Below are 26414 nucleotides of genomic sequence, written 5' to 3' on the forward strand. Positions count from 1 at the left end.
TCTAGCTGCTTACCAGAAACAGACTTCTGGGCAGGTGTGCCAGGGCGGGGAGCTGTCTGCCACAGCCCACGGAGGGGAGCTGGTCACATTACATGCACTCCGCTGGCTGCCTGCTAGGGTAGGGCGAGGTTGGGCTACAGTTTCCTTTCCACCCAAGCCCAAGGCTTTCAGGCCAATTGTGTCGTTGGTAGGCAAGGAGAGAGGGGATGTTATAAAGTGGAGGTCAGTCCTCAAATCAGCAGAGTTCAGATATAAAATGTAACTACCCTGGCTGCAATCCGCAGAGGGAGAGCTTAGCCCAAGCCTTTGCTCCAGAGACAGCTCGAAACCTTCCCTGTAAATGATGCTTGATTGGGGCCAACAGGGATCCAAGAGAGGCTTGCCCTTCAGGTGCAGATTCCCCTGGAGCTCCAAAGGAGGCAGCATGGAAAGGATGGGAGGTATCAGGGTGAATGTCTTAATTGGCCCCCAGTATCTCCATTCCCCAGCTTTTGATGAGTCAAGCTGTGATCAGCCATTGGCCCCTCCACTTGCCTCGGAGCAGATGCCTGGATTACCCATCTATCATGGCAGGCTGGCTCCGTGAGCACTGTTCTTGCACATCTCTCCTGGAGACCCCTCCCTCTCTCCTGCTCCAGAAATCACCATCCCTCGGATTTTTCTAAGCAGGAAACCCCAGGGTGCAGGCACCTATCCCATTCAGCATTCCTAGATTCTGTCCTAGAAGGGGCTCTTAGCTAGAGCCTGGGGACCAGTGGGAACATAGTCGCGTTCACAGCACTTGCCCCACTCAACCCACAGAGACCCCCCTGGGGCATAGGACTTCAGCTTGGCACAAACCCAGCCTCTGTGAGAGGACAAAATGCCTAGGGACAGCAGAGCCAACGAGCTGCTTCTTGTTAGCGGGTTTTATGGGGCTAGGCACGCACAACGCAGGCAAACCACACTTGCCGGCTTAACCTCTTCCTGCAAAGCCCCTGCGCTCTGCTTGAGAGACAGGGAGGAGAGAGGTGCCAAGCGGGAAGCATTATAATAAGGAAGACTTAATGTGGCCGTGTCCAACATCTGAACCGATCCCTTTCACCCTATGACAGAATGCTCTAAAACACCATCTATGCTAAGCGCTTTATAAACATTCACTTCTTTAAGCCCGACAACCATACGAGGTATATTTTATCATCATCCCATTTCACAAATGAAGAAACTGAGGCACAGGGAGGTTAAGTAATCATATCTAAGACCACAGTGGTGGGATCTGTTCTCACACCTGGATCTGTCTGACTCTAAAGCCAACCCCTCAGTGCTGCTATTATAAGGAGATAATTCTCACTGACACTGATCTAGGCCCAGGGAATACCAAATGCTGAAGGTGTACAAGTTAAGGGTATTTGAGGCCCCCACAAAGGTCTGCAGTCCGCCTGGAAGTCTAGTGGGAGTGAAGTGGGAAGAGCACTGGACTTACAGAGTCTGCTGACCTGATTCGGGACCAGGGCTCCATTACACTCAGCCTTGAGACCTTACAGAGGTTGCATAGCCTCCAGCCTCAGTTTCCTTCTCCATAAAACGGGCCTAACTCCTGACCAGTCTACCTCCCTGGGACGCAGTCATGACAGTAAGCTGATATGCAGAGCAAAATGCTTTCAACCTGGGAGCTTTTACAAGTGATATTTACTAAGTTGGCGTCCCTTGCAGGCAGGACGAGTCCCTCCCGGATTCTTCAAGTTTGCTTTTTCCCTTCATTTTTTTCCTTCCGTTTTGCTAGGACCCTAATGAGGATGCCAATTGGAATAAAAGACTAAATAACTTCCTGGCTTCGAAAATATTTTTGATTTTTTTCTCAAATTCTCAATTACTCATCTTCAGATTTCTGTTCAGTCCAAATTCTATGCTAACTAGGATGCCGTATTTATACATCCTATTTTAATGGCAATTTGCACACAGATCGGCCACTTAAAAAAACGTAATCATTTAAAAAACCACCTTCTTCAGCCTCTACTATGTGATACCTTTGCGCCAGCTGTTATGCTGGGTGCTCGAGCTGACCCTTACCAACTAACCTTTATTCGTTCACTTATTCAGCAAACTAGCAAGCACCTCGCAGATGCCAAGCCCAGTGCTGGGAACCGGGAGTACAGTAGTGATCCTCTGCCCTCAGGGAGCTTATATCTTTCAGGGAAAACCGATAAATAAAAGTCAGCGAGCGCATGCATGCATTATTGGAGGGGGAATAATGCAGGAGGATGCGGCCTGGCTGAGGGAACAGCATGCAAATCACTGTGACACCAAATGGAATGTTCAGGAAGCAGAAGCAAGCAGGGAGGGGCCATAGTTTGAGTGGTCAGGGAGGACTTCACGGGAAGATGGCATTTCCATTGGGCCTGAGAGCAAAAGTAAGCATTTTCCAGAGGAACCAGAGCTCGTGTGAGGAGAAAGGGAGGAGTTTTCCTCAGTCGAGACGCTGTATTGTCATCCCCCAGTTTCTTTGCCCAGACTTACCATCACTGTGGTTTCGGTGATCACAGACTCTCCTTGTCTGAGACAGAACCCTGACACAGGCAGCTGGATTGAAGTGTCACCGCTCAGCGCCACCGGGAATCCTATATGGAAGCCTTTGATAACACAACCGGCTTCTTCCCTCCAGAGCCTGGTCCCGGTTTCATCTCAGGCGAAGTTCATGGCCAGAATGATGGGCTGCCCTTGCCTTTGCCACAAAAGCAGAGTCCAGTGATGCTACCCGTGGGCAGGGTGTGTCGGATATGAGGTTTCATCCTCACCCTCACTTTCTTGGGATGCTTCAGGAAGTTCCTAGGAATACTGAATTCTTGGACATTATTGGACATTGAAATCTTAGGAAGCCTCTCTCCCGTGAAGACTCTGACATGTCACTGGGGGAGAGAAGAACACCAAAGCCCCTGCCCGTGTGCATGCATACACACGCACGATACCCTGGCCGCTGTCCTCTACAGTCAAGAAATGCTGGACTTACAGAGGGTACGGCAAATACAAGTTTCCCTCATAAACTGGTTTTCCTAGGTGCCATTGGAGTAGTAGGTGGCTTATTCAAAAGAGGAGCACAGAGGGAAGTTGGGTACCTACCTTCTTGCTGGGAACTGAGCTGGGTGCTTTATTTTTTCCCTTGTTTATCCCAGCAACCGGGAAGAGCTGATGGTGATATGGCCATTTCTTGATGTGGGCATGCATTCGGGGGCGGGGGGGACATGCCTGTCCCGAAGTCACAGCCAGTATGTGGTGGAGCAGAAATGCAAACACACAGCTCTGGCTCCACAGCCCATTCCGCCGTAGACTGAACGCGAGCCTAAGGAGCTCAGCACTTTCTGCAAGCTTGAGAATGCCTACACTCCCTTCTGGGATGGTCATTTTTTTACAAAGGAAAACTGTTAATGAGGTTCTTCAACCTCCAGGGAAGCAGCTTTTCTGCTTATTTTTTCCCCCATATTCATTTGTTATATGGTGGTATTTTTGTCTAATCATAAGTTCCTAGGGGCCAGGGACTCTTACTCAAGTGGTGTCTATGTGGAATTTAATGACAGCACATAGCTCACAGGATTCCATCATAAGAGCTTAACATAAGAGTGCAGATTTATATACACCACCGTTAGCCTGTGCCACATCCCACTTAGAGCTCTTTGGATTGGGTCCAATCCTATCTCCTGAAATAGAACAGCTACATAAAATAGAAGCCGATCAGCCATCCACCAGTGAGGATTTATTAATCGCCTACCGTGTGCCAAGAATTGTGCCAATCACTACAAAGAAAACAAAAGGCAGCTTATTTCAGTCGCCATGATGGTGTGATTAACCTATATACAGAGTTGGATGTTGATTTCTGACACTAGGAATAGCAGTAGCTGGAAATAGGGAGCAAGCAGGTGGAACGCATGGACTTATAACCAGGTCAGGGAGCGCTGCATTAAGAGGTCATGAAAAGTCCAAGTGTAGTCTGCAAGGACATCTGGAGAGTGTATTCAGGAAGGAGGAAGGTGTTCAGGTATAAAAGAAGAGAGAGAGAGGGCCCGGGGCCCAAGATGGATTCTGTTGAAGAGAGAACGTATGAGGCAGTGGGATCAATGGGTAAGATGTCGGAAAACTGGAACAGAAGGCAAATCCCGCTCCATCATCTTGGATGTCCTGCTAGCCACCTCATTCTCCTGGCAGTTGTCCGGTGCACGCACACATGCTCCTGAGAGAGAGAGAGTGTGTGTGTGTGAGTGTGTGTGTGTGTGTGTGTATGCACACATGCATGAAAGTGTTGGTGCTCAGGCTTGGAACATTTTCCCATGGATTCTTTTCAGTTCTTCTCTAAGACTATCCTAGACTACCAGGTTTTGATCCTGATAATCTGCCAATTGTGTGATTTTAAAAATAGGCTTTTAACAGCTCTAAACAGCAGTAGTATTTCTGCCAGTGAGTGGAATTATGGCTCCAAGGCCCTCAGGGAAAATAAATACTTGGGAATTATTCTTGGGTGTCAGGCTTTCTGGAATTTGACCCCCTAGACACCATGGCTGAGATAACAGCAGTGTTCTGTGGCACAAATCCGAGACCTTGTTCCTTCATTCTCTCTTACATGCAGTTGGAAAGCAGCACTTCTTTGGTTAATCAGATCCCTGGAAATGGATGCCTCTTGTCTGGAAAGAGCTCCCTAGTGAAATCCTTGTTTACGTTGTGGTGGATTTTCGTGTTCTAGAAATGTGTGCCATTTCTTCCTATTTTGTCCTGTTATGTATGTATTCAGTTCCCATAATTTATACTGTCTCTCCCCATTTAGCTCTCATAAATTCTTGGTGAACGTCCTTGTATTTTCCAGGCCCTGGATTTGCAACCCAGATTTCCATACCTGTTGCTACTAAGTGCTTATTCTTAGAGCATTCTTCCAGAACTCAGAGCTCCCCACAGCAGTTTCACAGGAGTGGGTCCTTTAATATATGGGATTCATGTTTAACAACTTTGCAGATGCCTTTGAGGCTAGCATTGAGCTAATCTTGGGGAAGACTTACAAATCACCTTTTCCTGACAGGGTGGCTCTCTGAATGAGGAAAATCCATAGAGACCGCTCTTCTCCATGCTTCTAATGCATTTTAGAATTATCTTCGAAATCTAATGAGCAGTATGTTAATTTATTAATTTTCCTCTCTTGTCCTTGTTCAATTAACAGGGTCCTCCCTCCCCCCGACTCTTATAAATTAAATGTGAAGGGGGAGGTATATGGAATAACACTGGTGTTCTCCTGTGGCTTATAGAAATTGCTTTCATCTCCTGGAAGTGAACCTCATATTTGCTGTTACCAGTTAAGTGTTTGCTTTTCTTCTGGCATCCCCGTTTGGAAACCCCTGGTGAAGCTGGGGGCCCAGAAGATCGGCATGTATGGTGTGTTTAGGAAGGGAGGTGGATCAAAACTGCTCCCCTTCAGTTCCCTCAGCAGGGAACTTCCATCAATCTCCACCCTGGCCTCCAACCGCTAGGGGGTAAAAGGCCAGTCCCGGTCCCAGGTCCGGTCCCAGGTCCGGTCCCAGGTCCGAGAAGCTAACCATGCCTCCTGCAGGAGGGAGGAAGTCACGGCTTACTCCTGGATAGCCTGGCTCTGGAGCTTTGCTGCTATCTGAGAAACGAATTCTGGAAATTTGCACAGAGCTGTTCATTGTGAAAGGAGCTTGGATCCCCTGCAAGTCCAAGGCCCTTGGAAAAAATCTCGCTGCGCCAGGGAGGCACTGCCACCTGTAGGAGACCCCCCAAGAAGTCAGGACTCCTGGGTTTCATTCTGGGTTTCGCATAACCGGCTGCTCTGGCAAGCCTCTTGGCCACTCCTTGTCTCTCTTGTAAAGTTGAACTGAGACGCTCTCTAACTCAGAATGATTCTACCAGTAAAATAAGTCCTTCCAAGTACAATAATGCCAGTCATGTGAGTTGAGCCCAAGGACTCAAAAATAACCTGAATTTTTATTTCTGTCCGCTTCGCTTCCTTATCCCCATCTCCCGTCTTTACCTTTAACGAAGTAATCCAGAGGTGGAGCGAGGAGAAGCAGAAAGGTCAGAAGCCAAGGTGTGGTCATGTCTTCAGCCTTGCGAATTTCAGCTTTGTCTTCCTGCAGCGCTTCTGGGCATCCCATAGAGCGCAGCCCTTTCCCCGGACTTGCTCTCCGTGCCCTCCGCACACCCAACACTCCTGCTCTTGGCTGTGCCTGCACCCTTCTGCTCCCACCAGTCGAGCCGAATGCTAACCAAGAGTTGTTTGTTCCCAAACCTGTTGACGCCAGTTGACATTCTTCCACTGGATCATTACATAAGCTGATGAAATAGGAGTGTAAAAAGAAAAAATCGTTTCTATAAAAACTACATTATTGGAGACTTGGGGGAGCTTGAAGAGGCAAGTTGTCAGTAAAACTGTTGTTGAGATAAGTGTAGGACTTAAAAGGTCCTAGGGGGAGATTATAAAACTCTAGAAGGATTTTGCTCTCAGATCACTCCACGTCATGAAAATCTTAAACTGATGCTGGATATAGTAAGGCATTGTGGATGTAGGGGCGCAGAGAGGAGGTGGAAAAGCAGAAGTGTGTCAGGGAAAACCCAGCTGGTTCTAGGACTTTGAACCGCATAGGTTGACTGGCGCCTGTCTGTAATTCTCTGTAACAAGGACTTGACATGTAATGAGTGCCCTAAGGAAGGTTTGGAAGGGCCTTCTGGGAAAGCCTTTCAATGTAGAAAAACCACCGTCTGCCCAGATGACTTGTATGTACATGGTAATGGGGGAGGAAGAGGCTGGGATGAAACCGCTCAGAGCGAACCTGGGTGGGGCAGGGCAAGTGGACCCATCTGCCTCCCTTTCAACCAGAGCGGCTCTGTGTTTACCTGTTTTATACACTGGGGACTTCGGGTAAAAATGTTATAGAGAGGTTTCCTCTTCTTCAAAAGGGGCTTGCAAACTATTCGAGTAGGTCATTGTTATGTCTCTCTTTCTCCAAATCTATGTGAGACTGAACTGCCCTCTCCCCAGTGGAGACTAGAGGACAGAGTTTTTTGTTTTTTGTTTTTTTTAAGATTTTATTTCTTGGGGCGCCTGGGTGGCACAGCGGTTAAGCGTCTGCCTTCGGCTCAGGGCGTGATCCTGGTGTTATGGNAAAAAAATTTTTTTAAGATTTTATTTCTTTATTTGACAGAGAGCTAGCGAGCACAGACAGGGGAGGTGGCAGGCAGAGGGAGAGGGAGAAGCAGGCTCTCCACTGAGCAGGGAGCGCGATGCGGGCCTCGATCTCAGGACCCTAGGATCATGACCTGAACTGAAGACAGCCGCCTCACCGGCTGAGCCACCCAGGTGTCCTAGAAGACAGAGTTTTAGTGCCCGAGTCCTGTCTTACATTCATTCACTGTCGACTACTTTGGAGCGATAATTGATGAATTCTGTATTTACTCAAACCTAACACTTGGTTGATGCCCAGGCGGCTGGCACCTGTGAGGGGTGCCCCATTAGGGCTTCATTCTTCCAAATGGAAGAAAGACTGGAGGGTGAGGTGGAAAGGCAGGGACCCCTTTTCTGAGCTGAGAAGCAGCTCTGGGATCCATCCTGCCTCAGAACAAAATGGAAGAAAGAACAGGATGTTTTCGTTCCGGTCTGTTGCCTGAAGGCACCTTTCCCAGAAACAAAACCCGTTTGATTTTGATTAACTTTCTCTTCTTTTAATTTCAATCTTCCTTCTTCTGACTTCTTTAAGGATTATACGCCAAAGCCCCAGACTGATCATGAAGGCTCAGAGCAGAGATTTCAACTCAGTTGCCCAAGAAAAGCATGTGAATACCAAAAGTAGTTTCCTAGCCGGTCATTTCCTGTGTTCCCCAAATTGTTATTTTTTCCTACGATACGTATCTTTAGATAACAAAAACGCTTCTCCCTGTCGACCTGGGGAGATGATGTGGCAGGAGGCATTCTGAGGAAAGCGTAAGTAAAGGACGCGTCAGCGAGGCTGGGGGCGGGTGTCACATGCTAAGTGTGTGTTTCATATACAGCTCTCACTGGAGTCCCTTGCTGATGCCGCGGTAAAGAGGTGAAGCGCCCAGAAATCTCAGTACTGACTTTGGCACTGACTTGTTCCACAGCCCAGGGGCAACATTTCCAGCCTCAGTTTCCCCTTCTTGAAAGGAGAACGGAGGGCCCCAGCAGTTGAGAAGCACACAGTGAGCACGAGCTGGTTTGGAGGGGATGGAATGTGGATTTGCTGCGGGAATGCAGCAATCCGGTCTTGCGGGGTGTTGAAAGCAATCACCAGTTACAAAAAATGGCCAGGTATTTCTGTGTCTGAAGCACTCCAGATACTTCAATACCTGGTGCTATAAAAACTGGGTAGGACATCTGCCTTACAGAAATGTTTGGTATATCTGGCATGTGCAGGGGAGGGTTTGAGACGTTGAAATCTTTTCAGTTCCCTGTTATTTTTTTCCCTCCATTTATCCTTCATCCTTCAGTGGGCAGAATGTCATGCCTGGGGCGTAGAACGAGTGGCTTTTTACCTTGCCTGAACACCTGCGTATAGTTTTGTTTCTCTGGAATAAGATCTTGACTTCATCCACTTACTGGTTAAGAATTAAGATTCCTTTTTCTTTTCATTCTTTTTGTTCAAGGCTTTATGCTAGGTGAGAGATGTGCTTAGTTTCACATGCATGGAAGACTTGCCTGCAAAAATGAAGGTCTTTCACAGCGCATTAGCTGGGTTTTCTCTGTGATGCTGACCTTTGACCCCCACGCACAATGTGGTATTCAGCTGTCCTGTTCTCTGAAGTGAAAAACCTTCAGAGCTCTCAACAAAGATATTTCACCAAGAGTAAGCAGGCCGTGAACCCAATGACTTAAGATAAGAAGGCGGGTTAATTTTGAGATAAAGATGAAGGCAAGAGGGTTGTAAAAATGACAGTGCCCACAAAGGGCAGATCAGTGGTCCCCCCATGGTGGGGGTGACAGCTCAGCCTTTCTTAAGACCTAGATTAAAGCGACAAGTAAACTTCCCATTCAATGGGAGTTGTATAATGCTAGGATTTCTTGGGACAAACCTGCCCAGTGTTCCTTGGTAGAATTCATCAAAGAAGAATGAAGCATCTTAGTGGCTATTCAGAAGGCACAGATCTAGGGGGCGTCTTGGGAGCACTGCTTTTGGAATCCTTAACAAGTACTCTCATTCCAAGGGCCTCAAGGCTATAAGCATTTATGGGCTAGTTGGCAGGAAAGAAAACTTCACAAATAACATGCGGGTCCAGTCATTACCTTTAGACAAAGTGCTGAGGAGGTAACAGATTACAGCATTGCCCCCAGCCACCACCCCCCTTTACTGCTCTCTAGAAACGTAAGGAAAGACTGAGACTCAGGAACAAGCCTTGGGTGTTTAATTGTAAGGTTGGTCGAGGAGCGGGAGACAGAGAGGCGAGGTAGGGAAAAGTCATGGTGTGGTTTACACAAAAAAAATCGCTTCCAAGCACTGTGCTCGGAATACTTGTGTGCCAGTTGAGCGAGGACATCCAGATGTCCGTGGTGTAAGGAAACTGTTCTTTCCCTGCGTCTGCCTCACCGTGGTAACTTGCAGATTTTTCCCCCATGAAGCTTTATTTTTGGAGACCACTGTAATTTACATGTTGGGACCTATTATTAACAGCAAGTTTTGTGCTGTTGTTGGAAATCTTTACATTAGGAAAGAATGTATGGGTTGTTTTTTGGGGCAAAATGCTCGGATTAAAGGTTACTTTTTATAATATCTCATATCTGCCTGGGCTCTGAGAATGGATTGGGAACCCACATCCCCCCCAAGCAAAGAAAATTCTCTTGGTCACCTGTAACTGTCTTCCCAAGTGACGAGCATTCACCATTCACTTATCGAAGAACTGGCTATTTGGAGGGGTGGGGGAGGGGACAGATAATGACAACACTTTTTTTTTTTTAATGTAAATACTTTTTTAAGTTTTCTGTTTGGGCACCACTGTGGTGTAAGGACTGCAGTCCATCCTAGAGACAGAATCCATGAGTCCCTGTAGGAGCTAGACAACATAGTTCATAAATGGGAAAAGCAGAAGCAGTTGTGCTATATTTAAATTTCAGCCCATAATTGGGTAATTGGAGAAAACCTCTATTTTATTAAATTCTACCATCCAGTGTTTGACCGGAAACCTTGGTGACCTCATGTTCGACGACTGTCTGGGATTGGAGAGTGGTTGAAGTTGGTGTAAGAATGGATCTTTCAAATGTCTTTACTAAAGAAATTGGGGTAATGTTCTAGTGCTTCTCCAGCGATTCCTTCAAAACAACAGTGCTCAACTCAGATGCTGTGCATTTTGCATTGGCCAGGATAGGGTAAGTGTTTTCCACAGAAGCGACAAGGCTTCGGGTTCTCAAGGAGCTCTCTTTTGAGAGGTCAAACAGTTTTACGCATAAACAGCTTCACAGCGAGTCTTGGATTTTTAAGCCGTTCTGGGCAAACTCTGCATAGGAGGGTTTTCTGGAAATAGATTGGGGGCCACATGAAGTGTTGGCCTCTGGTGCGTAATTGTGCGGGATGATGGTTGTTAACCTAATGATGGAGCAGATAAGGTCCTGGTGTAACCTTCTCAACCATAGGAACCCAGTCCGAAGCTGTTACCCTCTTTGCCAAAAGTAGGTACATTGCCAGTTTGATGGCGATGAAAGTCCAAGGAGGGGGAGAGCAAAGGAAAGCTAGAACCTGGGAATTCCCAAAAGAATAAAATTGCTTTGAAGAAAACATTTAGTAATAATAGTTTTTCCATACGGCCTTCTTTCCTACCACAGACACTGGCAGGATTCTCCACCATATCCATAAAAACATTTTAATATGACCCCTTGATTTGTTCCTTCAACCCGGTTTTTATTGAGAATCTATTCTGTGCCAGACCCCGCCATTCAACCCCTCTCACCCTATAGAGGAAGATGCTTTGCTGTCATATATGCCAGGGACTAAACTCCCAGGAAAATGGGTAGAAAGAGAACACCAGTCAGTCAAGGGCCACGTACAATGAAAGACCAACATTTAAGGGGTTGGCAGAGGAAGAGAGAGTCTGGATAAGGGGGTTCAAGAAGAGAGTGCTGTTGTTGAGGCAGAGAAAGGGAAGAATTTCAAGGAGTGACTAAAACTGATAAATACCACTGAGAGGCAGGAAAAATCAGACTCAAAAGTCCTAACTGGATTTAGCAATGTACATCCCTGACGGGAGAGATCTTAGTGAAGCAGCGGACGTGTAGTCCAGGTTCCAGTAGGCGGCGGAGTAAACCCCAGGTCAGGTGGGGATGGTGAGTGGAGGTGGTCTAAAGGACAATGCTGGCCTGCAAATGCAGGTTCTCCCCACGTGGCTCATGAGTGAGGAGGCACCAGGATTAAACCAGAGATAACCCTCTCCTGCTGGATTTGCTTTTAACTTTTCAGTCCTATTGTCTATGCTAGAATTTTTTTTTTAAAGGTTTTATTTATTTATTTGACAGAGAGAGACAGCCAGCGAGAGAGGGAACACAAGCAGGGGGAGTGGGAGAGGAAGAAGCAGGCTCCCAGCAGAGCAGGGAGCCAGATGTGGGGCTCAATCCCACAACCCTGGGAACACACCCTGAGCTGAAGGCAGACGCTTAATGACTGAGCCACCCAGACACCCCTATGCTAGAATTTTTGTGTTACTTGTAGTGCAGGATACAATTTTATTTTGTTCTGTTCCATCCACCTCCAATGCTGATGCTGATTCTCCGCCTCCAGCTGGGCACCCTGTGGTTCATCCAGGTACTGACGGGATCTACCTGGAGAGAGCATCAGATCCCACAGGTTAAGGGCTCAGTTCTGCATGACTGCCCCCCACTCACTTCACATGCCAGGTGCAAGTCTAGGTGGCCACCGCCTGGCTATAAACTGGAGGGTCCCACATCCCCTCCTTGGCTTGGATCATTGTGTTCAAGTAGGTCACAGAATTCAGAAAAACATTTACTTACTTGAGTACCAGTTTATTGTGAAAGGATACAACTCAGGAACAGCCAGATGGAAGAGACACAGAGGACAAGGTACGTGGGAAGGAGTGTGGAGTTTCTCTGTTCGATGAGTGGGCTGCCCCGCATCTCCCTTTGTTCATCAACCCCAGACGCTCTCTAAACACTGTCCTCTTGGCTTTTTATGGAGTCTTCATCATGCAGGCATGATTGATTAAATCATCGACCTTTGCCAATTGATTCAGCCTACAGGGAATGAAAGTTCCAACCCTCTAGTCATGTGGTTTGTTCCCCTGGCTGGGGTCCAAAAGTCATCACATTGACGTAACAAGTAAAGACACCTGTATCACTTTCATCACTTAGGAAATTCCTAGGATTTTAGGAGCTCTGTGCCAGAAACAGGACAAAAACCAAATCCATATATTTCTTACTATACATTACAACATCCGAACTTGACCATTGTTTTAAATGGGGAAATAATTCATTTAATTCAACATGTATAATTGGCTCTCAAAATAAAATTAGCAATACAACCAATATGGAATAATATTTCATACAGTGTCATTTTACCAAAAGGTTAAAGAAAATATAGTTTCAGGTATAATGTAAACAAAATGCAATCAGGGACAGAAGAAATAACATTAGGTACTTGAAGATAAAACTTGAGTGAAGCTAGTGCCTTTAGACATCAGTAATAAGAATTCAAAGTAAAGACAACTGTAACTTAGTACCTTGCCTACATATTGCCTAGTTGACTTTTTTTTTTTTTTTTTTTAATAGGCTCCGTTCCTAGCATGGAGCCCAGTGCAGGGCTTGAACTCACAACCCTGAGATCAAGACCTGACCTGAGATCAAGATCAAGAGTTGGTGGCTTAACCCTGCCCAGTTGACATTTTGGACATAACATACTTCAGTTGTTTTCAGCAATACTAGAAAGAATTTACACACATACACACACATACACACACACACACACACCCTCTTACCCTAGTGAAATAAAAATTAAATCTTTTGCATAAAAACACTAAAAACAAACTTAAGATGGAGGAAGGATATACTTACTTTTAGCTTAACTTAGTTTTCATCATTATTTTTTAAGAGGCAGTAATGATTGGCTGTCGGTTGTAGTGCAGAGTAGAAACTACTCTGGTTTCCATGGCCAAGTGCAGGCTCAGCAATTATTTGAATTCTTAGTATGATTTTCTTTAGAGGCTATAACACAAGAATCATGGTGGTGTGCGTGATGAGATTTGGCAAGTAGTGTACTACAGCCATGAGATCTGTGCGGGGGAAGTACCTAGAAGGTGAAGTCATTAAAGGGAACTCACTCCTGATGCCTGCAATGGGGAAGACTTTCCTACAAGGAAAGTTTTGGGGGTTTTTATTTGGTTTTTTAATTGTAGAGAGTAGGCAGCATAGGTCCACCATGAAAAAGTAGCCTTGGAAAAGCTAAAAGTTGCGTGTAAGTGTTAGGATGTTCCAAAGAACAGACTGAAAATGAAGGGGGAAATGCACAAATAGGGGTATACTGCCGAGTCTGCATAAAAGTATTTAGATCTTCAGTTTTCGTGTGTTTTTATAGAGTTTATCTAAATGAAAGCACTGTAATCATATTTTCAGGCGTTTAAAAAGCCTAGTTCTCCAAACACTTCATACTTCCTTGTTTATTCTGAAACAAAACCATTTTATCAGCTCTTCATATTATTTCATATCTCTCTTCAAGATGTCCACACAGGGCCCAAGAATAATCTCAAGGGCCTCCACATTTGATGACAACATTTGACCTCTCTGGCTGATGACGTCCTGAGTGGTTGCCGAACAGGGCGGGCTCTCCAAAACACTCTGATTCATAATGCCTCAGAATCCCCACTTCCTGTGGCCTCGTTTTTCAATCAGTAGTTTGCATTCACCTGACTAAATATGTAGAAATTCTCTGCATTTTCATCCTGAAGAAAAAATCTTTCTTCAGACTAATAGGTTTCTCTTCCAACACATCTGATTTTTTTTTTTTTTTGGATTAGGTTTGTCTTCCAACACATCTGAATTTTTTTTTTTTTTTGGATACTTAATCTTCTCCAGGGAGTTGAAAAAGGGCATGCAACTAATGAAAAATTCTTTCCTTTTTTTTCGTTTCTACTCTGGCTGTCTTTGTGATTGATCAGTAAATGATTCTTACTTGACCCCTAAAGGTTTCCTTCTCTAGTTACGATAATAGTTGTAGGTGTGGCATAAGAGGACGTTACAGTGAGCTCTGCGTAAAAGCACCACTGTTACACTGACCCGTGCAGCATTACTAGTTCCTAAGCCCCAGATGTCATCGGAAAAAAAGCAACTCCCATGATCTCCCTGTTCAGCAACCTGCCCTTCAGGCCTGACTCTCGTGTCATACAGTCCATTGAATACCTGAAAAAGCAGCTCCTCCTCAACATCGCTAAAGGGGAAGAGATTTTAGAGGTTTCTTTCAGTTTCTATATTTGATCCTCTGTCTTGGGATAGAGACGACACAACATTGTGGTTCATAGTATATACTTCATCTTCATTGCTATAATCAAATGAAAAAGTCAGCTGACCTAGGACATCGCCCTTTAACCTAGGAAACGCTCTGAATTCATTTGCATCCAGCAAGGCACGAGAGAGGAACATGTCCTCTTGAACTTGGAGATGTCCAGCGCTTGCAGATCTATGGTTTCAGCAAGACTGGGTGCACAAGCTCTTCCGCATAAAGAAGGGGTCTCTAAATGCCCTCATACTCAAGTCTAGCCTGGACCCCACTCCATCACTATCTACTTTCTTTCTTTCTTTTTTTTTTTTTTTTAAGATTTTATTTTCAAGTGAGCTCTACACCCAGTGTAGGGCTGAAACACACAACGCTGAGGTCAAGAGTCCCATGTTCCACCAACAAAGCCAGCCCCCCCACCCACTGCTGTCTACTTGTTAGCACAGACCAATCTGCCCAAACAGGGCCACTCCCTAAATCAGCCTCTGGACTTCCCATCAGCATCTAAGATGAGTACCTGAAGGAAAACAGCCAGGTAGGGCACAGACCTCAGTGCCAAGAAGACCCATTGGCGGTCACCAGATGTTGATAGACAACAGGTGAGGGAGCCAGTGGGCAGGACTTCCTCTGGTGGGGTGGAAGCGAGCAGGAGCCACTCAATGGATGCTGTTGACCCCAAAGCCTAAGCTGTGAGGGGCCATGGCGTTGACAGCTTCGACTCTGAAGACTGGCCTGTGCCCCACATGGAACACAAAGGTGTCCGAAGAGGAAGCACCTCTAATGCCACTTGGCCAGCCTCCCCATGATGTGTGAGGGTGCAAGAGGAGTTCTAGGGATGATGCTGCCAATTCTGTGGCCCTTGTGGAAGGCCCTGGGCTGTACCATGTGTAGGGCGCCCCCCTCCCCAGCCACAGAGTGCCCTGTTGGATCCAGAAGACCCCATCAAGCAGTCTCACTTGGGGGTCATCCAGCATTTGCCCCTCTCCTCACTATGATTCTTACCCATGGGTTACAAAGACTTTCTTTGCAAAACCACGTCCAGAAGATTGAACTTCATATTCACGGGCCAGGTAGCGTCCTGGCTTAGTTTTTCTAGATCCTGGAATGGGGTGGTCCAAAAAGAACGCCCTACCCACCAAGTGCTAAGTCAGTCATCCTTGGCCCCTGGCTCTTCCTCCCATTCTGCTGCCACCTCGGTCCGTTTTTACCCGTTCTCCCGCAGCCTGGCGGCACTGAGATTTTCTGTGGCCGTTCTCACGTTAAAGAAGTTTGCGTTTCCAATCGGTAGGAGTCAGCTTGGGCAAATATGAAAGAAAGGTTTCTGTCAAGTTAGACTGTCCTATGTTCTTCTTTTTGCAAGTGAACCAGGACCCTGTCACTCCTTCAGGCAAATTCTGTTTTGGTTTGCAGGCTTTGGACGTCGAGGAACTAACCCATTTCTTTTTCACCATTCTCAGTGTCTACCTTCGGTAACTGTTGAGATGCGGTGTAGAAGTGATGGAGCAGACACAAATTAAATTTGACCTGGAGGCTACCTTTTTGTGCAAAGAGCCCCTCGAGATGCGTAAATGATCTCGCCCTCCAGTGGAACACCATTTGGAAAGCTGCCAAATAACGCACTGCAAGAGTAATGCCAAATGGTCCCCTAGTGATCTGAGTAAATGCCTAATTTAGTTTTGCTATTCTGTGACCACCCCTAACTTCAGTTCTCTCTCTCATGATGGGAGTATGTGTAGTATACATAGTGGTTAAAATCAGAGTCTTTAGAGTCAGACAGATCCTGATATTAAACTTGGGCATGTAACTTTACCTTTCTTGTGTTTTAACTTTCCTAGAGATAAGATAGAAATAATATCTAACTCAGGGTTAATATGAAGAGCAAATGAAAATTAAAGGCCAGCAAAGTGCTTGGTATACAAATTTAAGTACTGGGCACCCAGTGACTATTGTTTTCGTAATGATTTGGTGATATTCACAAAGAAAAATAAGAGGAGAGTATGTGCATGGATCAGCACAAATGTGACATCGCTGCTAGACAATAATGTAAAATGCATGCCCTTCTAGCAAAGGCAGGTGCCACAGGATCAGTATAAAGGGCAGCATCTTAAAGATGCCTTTCAAGAAATACTGTTTCGGGGGCGCCTGGGTGGCTCAGTCCATTAAGCATCTGGCTCTCGATCTCCGTTCAGGTCTTGATCTCAGGGTCGTGAGTGCAAGCCCCACATTGGGTTCCATGCTGGGCGTGGAGCCTACTTAAAAACAAGAAAGAGAAAAGAAAAGAAAGAAAAAGAAGGAAGGAAGGAAAAGGAAGAAAGAAAGAAAAAAGAAAGAGAAGGAAAGAAAAGAAAGAAAGACTGTATGTACACAGTGTGTTCAGTAGTAGAAGAATGGAGACACTGCTTTGATTTGACGCAAGCTTACGGACAGATAACAGACAAATGAGTGAGCTCGAGAGCTGTATTCACTCCACAGACTGGAGCCCATCCCCTGGGTTTCAACATTTCTAAAGGTGGAGGGTATGGTGCAAAGACTGTGAATGTTCATTAGTATCATTTGGTTGTCCCCTCAGGTTCCTAAATTAATTGTCTTCCAGAAAGCCATGAGTCTTTAGTAAAACTTCAGACTTTCTTCTACTTAGGTACAGGACACTGCTACACATTTGTCCAGCAACATAGAGCTTAACATTGGTTACGTTTGACTGGGTGGAGAGCTTACGTTGGTTACATTTGACTGGGTGGGTCTAAGGAATAGCTCATGTCAAGTCAGATTCCATGCTGATTAAATGAACAGCAACTTTTCACAAAGTAGGCTTACATGGATGGCTTGGCTACTATGGAAATCCTTACCATTGAATCCACACGGACTAAGAAATGGTCAGTTATGAAGTGTGCCCTTAAGTTCTCCTACCTTCTTGTGGCTATTTCTCAGGAAATAATGATCCCATGGTGCTGATGGAAGCACTGGATAAGCTCCCCCCGTAACAAATTGATAAGCCTCCCTGGCAGGGAGGTCCCTCTAAGCAGTATGCAAGCTCAACAAGATAGTATGGAAGCAGGCAGACATGAGGAATTAGGGTCCGATACTTTCCCCTCTAGGTTTTAGGATTTGGAATGTGTGTTTATTCTGTTTTGTTGGCTTTCCTTTTTCATGTGCCTTGTTCTGTTTTTCTTGTGTAGATTATATGTGGACAGTATTAGGGTAATTACAGGCAGGACGTTTGGGTGGCGCATTAGCCCTCGATTCTGAGGCAGGATTTTTGACCGAGGCTCAGTGAATAGAAAAAAGATGATCTCAGTTTCTAAGGAACTCTAAGGAAGAAGTTAGAAAGTGGACTTTTTATTTAATAGAGTAAAAGAAAAAAAAAAAGGTGATAATGGAAGGCCAGGGAATGGAGTGTGAAGACTGAATGTAATACAAAGAAGTCGAAAAAAGGAGGGGGGAGTGATGTGTTCAGAGGGAACGCCTGGCAGTTTCATTTGGTTTGTGGTGGGAACCCTCATTCCGCGAAGAGAGAGTAGCTTACAGGCTCGAGGTGTTTATTGCCAGCTCAGCATTTCACACCAGCAGTCTGGCCCAAATCTTTTGGATCTGCCAGAAACTGCTCAGGGTTGCACAGATGTGTTAGCCTAGGAGTCTGAATTTAGGGCCTGATTCCTATCTTTTTTCACCTCTTTTGATTCTCACTGTAAGCTAACAGGGTGATTTGAGATCTGAAGATGAGTGGCCGCTTTTTAATGTCAGGGTCTTTGCTCTGTGGCCACAATGGTAACAGAACCTTACACAGGACATATGCACTCTATATGATTTCTTCCAACCTGTCTGTGTAGCAGGATTTACGTTTCTTTTTTTTTTTTTTTAAGATTTTATTTATTTATGTGACAGAGAGACAGCCAGCGAGAGAGGGAACACAGCAGGGGAATGGGAGAGGAAGAAGCAGGCTCCCAGCAGAGGAGCCTGATGTGGGACTCGATCCCGATCCCCGAACGCCGGGATCACGCCCTGAGCTGAAGGCAGACGCTTAAGGACTGCGCTACCCAGGCGCCCCAGGATTTACGTTTCTAGCTACCAAAGGCTGTTGCTTCTGTCAGTCCCGCATAAATCATTGTTAAAGCCGCAAATATGTTTGAATCCCATCTTACTTTAAGGCACTGCCTGATTCCAGTGGAGGATTGGCAGTGAGGTGCAAACGATCCTAGTGTTTCTTCTTTTTCCTTTAATTTTCCTCTCGTGCCTCCCCTTCCCAACCTACTGCCCCCCGCCCCCGCTTTTTTCCCCTGAAGTCAAAACCTAGCCAGTAGTATTGCTAGTAGAAAAATCTGGTTTTGACTTGTAAGCTGAGCAAGTTAGATCAGAAGGGCACTAAGAGGGAATAAAAGCAAAGGTCCTTCTTAGTCCAAAATTGGTTTTTGGTTCAGGATTTGTCAGTTAAGGAATTCTTATTTCTTTTCCTTTTCGCCTTTTCGTCTTTAGCTCGGTCTAGCCTGGCGGTCGGCAGACTTTGGCCTTCTGGGCTACGTCTGGTCCACTGCCTGTTTTTGCCTGGCCCAAAAAGCTAAGAATGTATTTTCAAGTGATTGGGGGGGAAATTTCATTTTTTTTTAAAGATTTTATTTATTTATTTGACAGAGATAGAGATAGCCAGCGAGAGAGGGAACACAAGCAGGTGGAGTGGGAGAGGAAGAAGCAGGCTCATAGCGGAGGAGCCTGATGTGGGGCTCGATCCCATAACGCCGGGATCACGCCCTGAGCCGAAGGCAGACGCTTAACCGCTGTGCCACCCAGGCGCCCCTGGGGGGGAAATTTCAAAAGAAGAGTAATATTTTGTGACACATGAAAATTATGTGAAATTCAAATTTCATTGTCCATAAATAAAGTTATTTTGGGACATAGCTGCCTTCATTTGTTCACCTACTGCTTGTGGCTGCTTTCCTGCTACAGGGCAGAGATGAGCCGTTGCAACAGACACCATATGGCCCTCAAAGCCTGAATTATTTACTATCTGGTTCTTTACGGGAAAAACTTGCCAAGCCCTGCTCTAGGCATTTCACGTGAATCTTTCCAACTTTTCAGAAGATTGTCAGTTATCTCTTAATTCCTTACTGCTTTCAAGAAAATGCAGAAATGCAGACACTGTGGTATGATTTCCTTTCGGTTAGCCAGGGATTTGGAAATTGTGTGACAGACTCCTAAGAAAGGCCTCAGGAAGAATAGGGGTGAGAAGTGGGGAGGAAACAGGAGGTATCTTATGAAATTTTAAATCAAATATCATTTTCATCCCTTTCCAAAAATCTATAAGATGGGACGTCTCTAATGGTTTGGGGAAGGAAAGGAAATGTTGGTTCCAAACAGTACCCAGCTGCCTGTTCTTAGAGCCTCCTTGACATTCGCTCTAATAAAAACATAGAGACTCCAATGAAGATCGCTTTTCTCCATTGACATCTTAATTTCGTGACTTTTTAGTTTTTGTCAAGATAGGTTTTTTGCCTAAGTGAAAAATCAAAATTGTTTTTTCCTTGGGGCATGTGGGTGGCTCAGTCGTTAAGCGTCTGCCTTCGGCTCAGGGCATGATCCCAGGGTCTTGGGATCGAGTCCCGCATCGGGCTGCCTGCTGTGCTGGGAGCCTGCTTCTTCCTCTCCCACTCCCCCTGCTTGTGTTCCCTTTCTCACTGGCTGTCTCACTCTGTCGAATGAATAAATAAAATCTTTTTAAAAAATTGTATTTCCTGATGTTCAACTTTCCAAACATTTTGCTTCGTAGGTGCTGAACTACCTGTTTATACTTGGGGAAACAGAGGCTAAGAAAAACTAGTCGAACTCTGGTGATACAGAGCAGTGGAGATAGAGGCCCATCTTCAGTATTCCAGAGCTTTCCCCAAGGGCTACCACTTCTTCTTTGAAGGTGACTTTGATGGCACCCCTAAGAACGTTCCCCTTTTCTTGAGAGAGATTCCTTTCACTCGGTGGAGGATTTAAATGTCCTCATTTCGACACATCTCAAAAAGAGAGGACGGTGCCTTGTTTTTTCACTCTTACCCCTGTGAAAACAGTAGAGGAGGGGAAAGGCTGGAGGCAGGCAAAAAGGAAATCTCTGAAACTAGAGAAAACTCAAACAAATTGTGGCCAGCCGACTCAGCATTCCTCACCCACAGTTGGTCCTAATTAAGGAGACTCCCGTTAAACAGCTCAACTTTCTGCTCTTTTTTTTCCCCCTTTGCTCTGGCCCTGCCAGCTGACATGGCAGAGCTCTAACTAAACCACACCTCGGAAACAGTCTCTCATGTCTTCCCCTTCTACTCTCACTTCTGTCTCTCGCCCACTACCCTGCAATTACCCTTTCCCACATTAAGATCCCAATAAAATATATTGATACCTCTAATCCAGTTGCATCCATTTTGTTCCACAGAGTGCTCCACAAGCTGTTTGCAGGGCTGGAGAGCTGTGCATCGTGTCGTTAGAGAAGCACACATAGAACCTGATTTCATCATAAAAAGGTGGAATTTCTCCAGGATTATTTTGCTGCCAAGTCAAAGCAATAATTCCTTCCACTTTGCTTGACTCCTTGATTTTCTCAGTCCGTAGCTTCTCTTGAGCCTAGCTGATGGATTTGGGTATTTTCTTTAGGCTCTAATGACCTGTGTGGTCTTATGATCAAAAGCTTAATATTAATCTTTGAATTGGAAACAAATCTGAATGATGGAGGTGGTCAGCGTCCCATGTAGCCTACTGGTGGTGAGGGGTATTGATGGGTAGATAAAAAATAAGCTAGTTTTCATCACTTAATGGTTATATTAGCCTGCCCTGGCTGCTTTGACAAAATACTATAGACTGGGAGACTTAAACAACAGAAACTTATTTTCTCACAGTTCTGAAGGCTAGAGTTATAAGATTGAAGCTTTCAGGTTTGGTTTCTCGTCAGATCTCTCTTCGTGGCTTGTAGACAGCCATCTTCTCTCAGTGTCTCTGCATGACCTTTCCTCTGTACACAGGAAGAGCTGTCTGGTGTCTCTTCCTCTTCTTACGAGGATACCAATCCTGTCAGATTAGGTCTCCACCCTAATGACTTCATCTAGCCTTAATCACCTCCCTAAAGGCTCTATCTCCAAATGTAGTCATGGGGAGTTATGGCTTCCCTTTAAAGATTTGCAGGGGGAAGGGACACAATGTCTATAACAATGGTCTAGCCTTAAGAAACTCTCTTAACTTTAGAGCAAAGATTAAATGCCAGAATCAAGAAGGCAGTGCTTTGAAGCATGGTGTTATGAGGCAAGATGATAATTTTAAAAACTTTTTTTTTCTAGGCCATAGACATTTGAGAATCTGAAAGTATGTTCCAAGTCCAGAAAATTGCACATAGGCACAGAATTTTGTATGTAACTGCGAGGGCATCCAGCTCTCCAGACCAATTAAGGACTCGGTGCTTGGGGGCGAGTTCTTTCAAAGCATTCTTGCCTCTGGTGAGATGACGTCTGTACAGATTTGGGCAGAGGGTATGAAGGGAAAACGTATGGCTTGATTTTGACCGAATGGGGTTCTGCTTAGGACTGAGCCTGTGATCCTATGGCCACCGCTCAAAAACCTTAGGCCCTGTAGGAAGGGAGAGCAAGCTCAAGTGGACGTGCCAATGGTCACTGTAACTTGAGCAAGAGTTGAGATGGGCTAAAACTGGGGCTGAGTGGACAGAAGTTTTCTCACTTCTCTGTTACATCAGGCATCCTCAGAAATAACAGAAGTCCTTTCTCAGTGAGCACGTTACGGCAACGTTTCATAGGCGTGGCGGGCTAGCAGCCTTGTGTTTATTTATGTTATCCCCTTTCTACATGCCACAGGGAACGTTGGCAGTCACTGTAGAAATTATGAGCTGAGTGACTTCAAAGAAAAAGACAACAGTGGAAATCTGTGATTTCTGAATTTTACAGAATAGCCAAGGTACAGTAGGGCATTGGGGCCTGATTTCCTTGGCTTTTTGTATCAGCTGGGTTTGCTCTCCAAGAAATACCTTCAAACTTTGGGGTATTAAGTCTCCAAAGCTGTGCTATTTCCTGATTTTTCAATGGTGCCAATAGTACCATGTAAGCTAATCTGTAGGAATTAAATCTGAATGTTGGGTTCCCAGCCTATAGTCATTCACAAAATTAGCCTCCGCGTTTGAGAGCTGAACAAAATTAGATAGTTCTGTGATTCAAACTGGAATTTAGGAAGTGTCTTTAATAAGTCACTGAAGCATTAGTTTTCTTACGCGCTGGAATCCTGGTGTGAGCTTACGGCCAAAATATCAAGGAGGCCAAACAGATTTTCCTAATTGTACATATCCTCCAATTTCATATCAGACTCTGGTTACCTTGTTCTTTAGAGTCCCTTCTTCTAGGTGATCTTTACCCCTGACTTGGCAAACCCATAGCTCAGAAAATTTACATTGGCTTCTCCTCCACCCTCCCCCCTCTTCCTCTAAATCTCTCCCTCTGTGCAATTCATCCTTTCCTCCCATTGCATGGCTTTGTTGGCCAGATCAGGCTAGCTTGCCGCGGTCTCTGCCAAACCACAGACATGTAATGAAGTAGACACTGTACTCCCCCTTGCTCTTGGAGTGCTCTGGGGCCACATGGGGGTGGGGAGTGGGAGAGGTTGCCGACTTTGAGAACTTTGGAGATACTTGAGTAGAATGTTGGTTTCTCTACATGGCCTTGATTCATTTGCAAAACTGAACATGACAAACTTGCTCAGTTACATTCTGGCTCTTTCATTATCTTTTTCTTTTTTTTTAATCACTTATCCTCCTTAACCTCTCGAAGTCTCTCTGAGGACTGTGGCTGATAATTCAGTTCATGTATTCAACAGTTCTACCACATTTGGTGCCATCAAGGAATGGATAAGCTGAGGTTTAACTGCACACCATAGCTTTCCCAGGTCATGGATCAACTGTAATCGCTGTAGCAACTAACGAACTCCAGCTCTTCAAAGCTGACATTTCATTGACCAAAAGTTTCCTGTTTAGGACAGTGCTTTCCGAAGATACAAGTCACATATGTAATTTAAAATTTTCTGGTAGAGACGTTTTAAAAAGTAAAACAGGTGAAATCAATTACAACATGTTTTCTTTAACCCAATATATCTAAAATGTTATTTTAGTATGTAATATAAAGTTATTAGTAAGATGCATTATAATCTTTTTTCATACTAAGTATCTGAAATCTGGTACTAAGTCTTTGAAATCCTACTATACATCTCAATTTGGGCTAGCCACGTTGCAAGTACTCAGGAGCCGCGTAAGGCCAGGAGCTTCCACGCTACACAGATCTAGAAGGTCACCACCTTGTTAACAAAGGACAGCTAGTGAGTCCACTTGCTGCAGGACCAGAGATGGAACATCACCGACTAATTCTCTCATTAGGAACCCACATCTCCACGGCTGTCTGAGTGACCTTTGGGGAAGGCTGAGCTCGCTCCCGGCTGAGTGGCTCACCTCCAGGAATGGGCCTGAACAAAGTAGAAAAAACAAATGAAGAATGGGGTATCTTGGGAACTTTGGCTTGAGCAGAATTCAGAACATGTTCCCTTGTTCAGGTGTACCGGACAAGGCTTAGGTCAGGAAAGGTGGTCATTTCTGTCCTTCGACTCCGTTTCTTCCTGTTAGGTTTTCCTCCTATTAAGAGTTTAGAATCCACTACTACTCTTCTGTAGCAGACAAGTGCTGAAGCAATGGCCAGACATGAACATAAATATATGTGATGTTGAACCTTATGAAAGTACCCATGTTTAACCACTTTTTTACCTACAAAATTGATGATTCCATATGGTTTAACCTATTATATTTCATCCTAGAAGCCAAGAGTATTCTTGAGGTTATAAGCAAGAAAACCTGTATCTAAACTCTGACCTGGTTGCTGGTTTAGTACAAGGAAGTTATGGAAATTTTTAAGATGAAAGCAAGCAGGTTGTGATCTCATGAGTTGTGGGATCCAGCCGCCCATCAGGCTCCGCACTCATAGGCTCCACACTCAGTGGGAAGTCTCTTTGAGACTCTCTTCCTCTCCCTCTGCCCCTCCCCCTACTTACTCTCTCTCTCTCTCTCTCTCTCTCTCCTTCACTTCTTTCTCTCTCTGTCTCTGTCTCTCAGATAAATACATAAATCTTTAATAATAATAATAATAATAATAATAATAAGATGAGGGCAAGTATCAGGAATGTATTCTGGTCCATAGAAGGATATACTCTTTGAAGTCAGCCTGGTCCATTTCTAGCCATAAAGTTAACCTCCCCAGGAGGACAGATTAATTTTGAGTCTCTTTATGTATTTAACTCTATCTTGGACTGATCCTAGACCAAACTTCATGTACTCTTTTCCCTATCCCCTTGAAGTACCAAGAGTAACTTCAGTTTCAGGGGCAGATGTCATGAAATACTCTTGGCTGCAGAACTATCCAATGGCATCATTACGTAAAGCACTTATATTCTCAAAATATTCCTTTTGTGTTGATCCATAGCCATCCTGGCTCTTAGGGAACCTAGAGCCAGGGTCGTCACATTTGCTAGCCTCCCACACATTTTGGCTGTCAGATTGCCATCAGATCTCAAGTCTGAGCTACACTTTGTCTTACCATTAGTCACTGTTTCCTATTTAACTGCCTGCCCTAGGCCACTGTCCATCAACTCCAGTAAGTGAGACGATATCAAGAGCTGTGGCTATTGATGACCTTTACCGCTTTGTCCCATTTGATGTTTGTGTGTTTCATACAATACAGTCACCCTTTTTGGTACAGTGATGGGGACTGAAAAGCCTCCCAAGTCTAACTCTGGCTTCTTTATATAAGTAGTTGGTGATTTAGTTCTCAGACGTTGGGTACACTGTGGTCAAACAGCTTCCTGCTGTCTTGGAGCCTGTTTCCAGTTTAGATGGTAAAGCATTGCCCTTCTTTTCCTAGATGGGAGAGCAAGAAGTCCTAAGTATCTCCTTGTGATATAATCTTAGGCTTCCAATTCCATAAACTCTGCCTGTGAGTAAAAATAATCACCCTGAAATCCCATTTCTTAAAACCAGCCTATTATAGATATTTCTCCACTTTCAGAGGAGAAAGTCAGCTTCCGTGTACGGAGCTCTTATCCATTAAGTGGTAAATAATCAGTGAAGTTTGGTTACTGGCTCACCAGGCATATATATTCCGGACAAATGGAGAAACGATTCAGTAGTCAAGTCTGACTTTTAAGAACCATGCTGTGCTAGAGAAGCAATGAGGATTTTTTCCTATGTAGTCACAAGCTAGTCCACCCTTCCCGCTAGCTAGCCCACACCCTTGGCCCTCTGGCTGTCTGCAGGCTCCCTTGGCTATTCAAGTTCTGTGGAATGGCTGGACCTGAAATATGGGGAGCAGACTGTGTGAGAGAAGTCTGGGAGGGGTGGCCAGTTCTAGCCAAGAGCTACGTTAGTCTTGGTGCTTTTCCCAGAGGGGAGGAGTGTTCCCTGTCCTGTGCATTGCCATGTGTCTGTACAGACACAAACAGAACAGTGTTCAGTTGAGCTGGCCTCCTCACAGTCCTTCTTTTCATCCTGCAGAGGAGATGGGGTGCACCAGAGTATCCCTAAGACTGTGGTATCAGTGCCAGGAAGTGGGCAAGAGAACAGAAAGAGGAATCTGTTGCTATTCTTACAGCCCTAGGTGGAGGGTTTGATGAATTAGCCCTCAAGAAGCTGATTTATTGAAAGGAATGGTATAGTGTCACAATACAGGCACTCCCACCTAAATAACAAGAATAAGCTGGATAAATAACAAACATAACTTAGAAAACAAACAATTAAATAACTAAGAATGCAAAGTATTCAAATCGAACTAAATTCCAGAAAGGAATGAGCCCTTCCTAGGAGAGAAAAAAAATGCACGGCCAGCTTTCATTCTAGAGGCATAGCAGCAGGAGGAGTAAACCTACCATAGGTGAGAATAAGGAGAAAGTAGT

General features: G+C 45.0%; 1 protein-coding gene and 1 long non-coding RNA gene across 9 annotated transcripts in view; one reads left to right on the forward strand and one right to left on the reverse strand.

Moving 5' to 3' along the window:
- The window catches only part of NAV1 (neuron navigator 1), a 263223-nt gene that overhangs the window by 190066 nt on the left and 46743 nt on the right, over positions 1-26414 (forward strand). The gene's annotated exons all lie outside the window — the stretch shown is intronic.
- Positions 11590-20948, reverse strand: LOC117803452. Its single transcript, XR_004627336.1, has 3 exons — positions 20839-20948; positions 11978-12217; positions 11590-11788 (listed from the first exon to the last, which is right to left on the reverse strand). It is a non-coding gene; the product is annotated as an uncharacterized LOC117803452 (long non-coding RNA).

Source organism: Ailuropoda melanoleuca, chromosome 8 (assembly GCF_002007445.2).
Source record: "Ailuropoda melanoleuca isolate Jingjing chromosome 8, ASM200744v2, whole genome shotgun sequence".
In the NCBI taxonomy this organism is placed as follows: Eukaryota; Metazoa; Chordata; class Mammalia; order Carnivora; family Ursidae; genus Ailuropoda; species Ailuropoda melanoleuca.